Genomic DNA, 6,266 nt, shown 5'->3' with positions numbered 1-6,266 from the left:
GTATAACGTTAGCTATGTGTTTACGTGTTTATGTTTGTCCTAAATTAATTAACCGATCATTATGAGTTTATTAAACAGCTGCTAGGCATAAGGGTTCCAGATATGGGATATATTTAATTTAATTTGATTTTATGCAAAGAAAGTAAAAAAGGGGGAGTGATTCCTTCTTAATAATTCAAATGCCTCCATTTTTCTTTTTTTTTTGTGTGTGAAATATCAACAACACATATTAAACATTAATTAATAGATTTTCCTCAAATTTTCAGTTTCTTTAGAGAATTAAAAAATTTTTTGAAGGGGATGGATGGTATAATATACGCTCAACCTCCCAGTAAATTTTATTAGTTGATAAATACTAACCAAATTTCAGGGTTTTTTTTAGGTTATGCTAAAAGTTTTTTAAATTGCGTTATATGGACTTTATATTTGAAAATTTTAAATATTTCAGATTTACATTTAATTTGGGTCATGGTCGTTAAACACCAATTAAGCAAAATTCCCTGATTTTCAATTTTTTTATGCCTTAAATTTTAAACATTTTTTAGAATCAAAATCAATCAAAGGCTTTTCCAGCACCGAAAGAAAACCTCCCAGCAGACTCTGAACTCCTCTGCCAAAACATGAAGCAACCTGTACAAGTGCGGCTATCTACAGGATGCTTGGTGCCCCTGTGGCACCGATGTCCAGGCTATTGAACTCATCCTCACAGACTGACACCTAAGCGAGACATGCTCAGATGTAGATCTGAGGAATGCCTCAGACGTTGCCCAATGATGGATTTCGAGATGGAGTGAAACGTTATAATGATGATGATGATGATGATGATGATGATGATGATGATGATGTGAGCACTCTTATTATTCCTTATAAAAGTACTACCACTGTTTTCCTCAGTAAATGTTATTGGACATCAATAAATAAATATGACCCAAATTTCAGTTTATTTGGGTTATGTTAAAAGCTTTTTTAAGGTGCATTATATGAAAACAATTTCCATTTAAAAATTTAAAATATTTCTGATTTACATTAAATTTGATCCAACACCATTAAACACCAATCAAACAAGATTCTTTGCATTTCAGTTTCTTCTTAAGACCTCTTGAGCTTATGCCTTACATTTTAGACATTTTCTAGAATCAAAATCATGTAAATGGACTTTGATCAAAATTAGACGGTGAGTAGTAGTGATAGGACGATTCCAATATTTTTCCCGATTCCGATACAATTACCGATTTGGATTCCGATTCTTTACAAATCTTTAAATATTTAACTATATAGTTGTATCTTTTCTCTGATTACCATAAAAACACACATGTTAAATATGCAAATATTTTCCTAAACGTAAAAAATACACTTGTGGAGAATGATCTATCAATTTTAGCTTCACCGGTATTTTAAAATCAATAAATATTTATTATTTTATCATTATTACCAACAACGAAAAAAAGAAAGAGAATTGTTTTGGCATTGGAAAATCAGTACAAATTTTTCTGATTCCGATACCAATTCCGATTCTAATTAATTGTCCCAACACTAGTTAGTAGTATCATTATATCTTGATTCGTTAGTAGTATCATTATATCTTGATTCGTTAGTAGTATCATTATATCTTGATTTGGTGTAAAACTTATAAACCAAAAACAACGAATGGATCCATCAAAATCGACCTTGTTTTTTTTTTTCAATATTAAAATAATAATATCTCACTTAGGTGACTCGACGCCGCCCGGGAGTGCTAATGTACAATAGTATCATTATATCTTGATTTTAATCTTGGTAAGCTTATATAAAAGTGGTGCAAAACTAGAATTCTAGAAATAATTAACAGGTGATAAAATGTCAATTGATGTACTGTAGGGATATGCAACATTTTGTGTAAACTGCCATGTGTATCGACATACGTGACTTGTGTTGCCTCGTGCACAGCACGTCATCTCAACAACACCGGGTTTTTAACTTCATAATGATGTTAAAAGATAATCAAGCTCAGCGACATCTTATGGCATATCAACCCTTTCCAACAACAAATGTGACAAGCAAACTCACAAGCACTTTCCCCGAACACTGTAAACTCCTGAAATTGAAAACGACCTCAACGACAGAAGTTACCCCAGTCGACATGAATTAAACTGCAACATGCACACTACGAAACTCATTCCTAGGCATTCAAAATCCAACCAACTCACTGGTTACACCAATCATCTGAACAATATTGACACCACGCTTTCAACAGAATGGAATCATTTTTCCTCGCAGATTCACTTGTGACCGTACGCGACTAATTTTGACTAAATTTGACCAACTGTGCTGACTAACCACTCGCGCACATTTCTTAGACTCAGCAATACAATGCAATCTATGACCGTCAATCTCTCACACTTGTCACGTCCTGTGACCTTTCCACGCAGTTACGCAGGCTTCAATCTCTCTTTGTTGATATCTTTTCTGTCGCAACCTCGTTTCTCCTTAGCTTCTGGCTATCTGGTAGGGAGTATTATGGGCAGATACTTTGCAAACCGATATGCTATTAGATATGTTGCGCACAGCCACACACAACCATATCTCAATTACATGCATATGCACAACATACTCCTTAGCTTCTGGCTATCTGGTAGGGAGTATTATGGGCAGATACTTTGCAAACCGATATGCTATTAGATATGTTGCGCACAGCCACACACAACCATATCTCAATTACATGCATGTGCACAACATACTCTGTTATTGTTCATAACTTTTCTCTACAAATAAATATTTCTTGCAGATATGTTGCGGGGCCGCGACAGATATGTAACCCTGCTTTAACGTTCTTCCTTTTAAATCTTTCATTTAAATATGCTTATCTTAATGTTGTCGTTCCCTTTTATTCGGAGTCGGAGGGACACGTGTATTTGGCGTACACAAGATCGGTGATGAATATCTCTTTTCAACATACTTATCGACGTTGCACAAACTGGCTAACAGCCTACGCTACAGGGCTTAAATCTGTGGCGCGCGTTGGAGGTATGTTTTTCAGTTTTAAATAACTTTAAAAAGTTGATAGGTTGTAAAACAAAAACATTAATGAATCTGCTAAAACAGACATTGATTTTTAGCACATAAAACTTAAAGAGGATTGATATGCCGTAAAGCAAAGCAAAATAATAATAATAATAATAATAATAATGATGATAATAACAATAATAATAATAATAATAACAGTGATAATAATAATAAAAATACTACTACTATTACTAATAATAATAATAAAAATAATAATAACAATAATAAAATAATAATAATAATAATAATAATAATAAAAATAATAATAATAATAATAATAACAATAAAAATAATAATAACAATAATAATAATACTAATAATAATGATAAAAATAATAATAATAATAAACAATAATTTTTTTTTTTTTACATAGGCGTCACCACTTATCAAGGCCGATAGGCCACTCAAGGATAAGGGTTAAAGAGTGTAGAGTAGTCAAAAGGACAATATAGTAATCGATAGTAATGGAAGTTTGGTAAATTTGTTAACTTAAGTGGAACGGCTCATCAGAAATTTGTTCACGTTGGACTTGAAGACAACCATATTATAGAAAGCTGGAAAGCAGGAAAACGGAAGACAATTCCACAGGCGTGCAGTTCTAAGAAAGAAGCTTTGATCATGGAATCTATGTTTAGGTTTAGGTACAGATAAAGAGTGGGGAAAATTATTGATAATGTTTTCAGCTAGTCTAGTGTTTCTTGTGAAAGTTTGGTGAAGGGGGGGGACCATAGATTGAAGCTCAGTTGAACACTTTCCATGAAAATAATGATAAAGCAGAGACAAACTCGCAACATCTCTTCTATGAGACAGAGGTTGCAGCGAAGAGAAAAGGACATCTCCCACCAGGCCACGAAGTCTATTTTGAACCCTATCAAGGCAGGACAAGTCTTTTCTAGCAGCTCCTGCCCATATGTGGCAACAGTACTCCATCCTTGGACGTATCTGGCTCTTATATAGATAGAGAATTGCATCAGCAGTGAGATATCTACTGGATCGATAGAAGGATCCAACCATTTTTCCAGCGGATTTGGCAACAGATTTGATGTACGTATTCCATTTAAGATCAGGAGTAAAGGTCAAGCCCAGAAGCCTGTCAAAACTTGAGGCCTCCCCAAGACGAGAGCCATTCATTTTAATTGATGCCAGATGGGGATCAGAGCATTGATGCTGTAAAGATAGAAGCTTGGTTTTAGATGCATTAAAAGTAACCAGCCACTCCTTTCCCCATTGTGCAACGTGATCAAGATCAGAGGAGAGAGAATCGGAGAGAACTTGGTCGTTTACTGTCTTAGATGTGCTACCATAGATGGTAGTGTCATCAGCAAAAATGTCTACGAATGATGTAAGGATGTGATTTGGAAGATCATTAATGTAGATCAGGAAAAGAGTTGGGCCCAGGATGGACCCCTGAGGGACTCCAGCATTTATACTGTGAGCTTCTGATTTTTGCCCATCAACTACTACTCTTATGAATCTATCAGAGAGAAATGATTTAATAATTGAGAAGATATACCATAGCTGGAGATCTTGTGAAGTAAAACTTTATGCCATACCCTATCAAAGGCCTTTGATATGTCAAGAGCAATTGCCCTAGAAAGGTTGCCTCTGTCGAGAGATTCGCTAATCCTATGAGATATAACTGTAAGCACATCTGCTGTAGATCTAGCAGAACAGAAACCATATTGTGTGTCACTAAGAAGGTTATTTTTGCTGAGATGGTTGATTACTTCTCTATTTAACACAGATTCCAGCAACTTACTCATGACGCACAGGAGACTTATTGGCCTGTACTGAGAGGGGGATGAACGATCACCTGAATTCTTAAATACAGGGCATACTAATGAGATTTTCCAGGGTGATGGGAAGCAATTCTCCTTAAGACAACGTTTAAACAGTTTTGTAAGTATGGGTGCTAGTTCAGGTTGAAGTTTTTTGAGTACTATAATTGGAATATCGTCAGGGCCGGTTGCTTTACTGGAATCAAGGTTTTTGATTAGCTTGGCAACATCACATACAGATATTTGTATATCACATAGTGAGTTTTCTGATACAGGAGGAAATATTGGGGGTTGGCGGCCTTGGTCGCAAAGGGTAGAATTGGCTGCAAAGTTCTTGGCAAAGAGTTTGGCTTTGTCTGATGCTGACGAGATTAACTCGGGTCCATTGATGATAGTTGGGATGGAGCACATGCTTCTGTTCAAGATTCTGTTTGCAATTTGCCAAAACTGGTGGGAACCAAGCCGCTGCTCAGCTACTTTGGACTTGACGGACTGAGCATATAACTCTCTTGCGTTCTTTATTACTTTCTTACAATGGTTGCTGACAGTCCTGAAAGCGTCTTTAGTTTCCATACATCTATTACGTTGGAAGCAGTGGAAAAAGTGATTTCTGTGCGCAATAGCAGCAGAACATTCTGGAGAAAACCATGGCTGGCTGTTAGGTTTTTGCTGGAACTTTTTCGAGGGTATGAAATTGTCTATACCTACAATTAACCATTCTGTCAGGTCTGATACTATAGACGACACATCCTTTTTAAACATGGAACGCAGAGGAAGATCCGATATAAATGTACGGAAACTATCCCAGTCAGCCATAGTGTATTGATATACTGTACGATGGAGAGGTACAAAAAAATAATAATGATAATAATAATAAATAATAACAATAATAATAATAATAATAAAAATAATAATAATAATAATAATAAAAATAAAAATAATAATAAAAAATAATAATAATAATAGAATAATAATAAATAATAATAAATAATAATAAATAATAATAATAATAAATCCCTTAAAAATCACATTGAAGTAACTAAAAAAAAAAAGTTGGTATGCCGTAAAACAAATCAATTAAAATCGACATTGTTTTTCAGTATTACATAATTTTAAAAAATTGTTGCTTGTGCCGTAAAATAATAAAGCATATGTGAATATATGTCGAAAAAACGAGTAAGCCAATTTAACCGTCCCTCAGTTTCCTGAATATGGCGATTTTTCAAACGATAGAAATCCAAAATTGAATTATTGTTCAACACAATGCGCATTCGGCGAAGCAAAACTCAAGAACTGAATCGAATCAATACCCTAACCCTAACCCTAACCCTTCTTTCCACCCCGCGTGCGCAAAAACCGTTTCTGAAATTTCATTGTCTTTTCTTTTTTTCTTTTTTTCCGGAATTACATGAATACCATTTTAATCAGAAAGTGAGTTCAACATAC

Source organism: Euprymna scolopes, chromosome 32, assembly GCF_053919585.1.
Source record: "Euprymna scolopes isolate OS-2025 chromosome 32, ASM5391958v1, whole genome shotgun sequence".
NCBI classification, from domain to species: domain Eukaryota; kingdom Metazoa; phylum Mollusca; class Cephalopoda; order Sepiida; family Sepiolidae; genus Euprymna; species Euprymna scolopes.
This window is presented reverse-complemented; position numbering follows the sequence as displayed.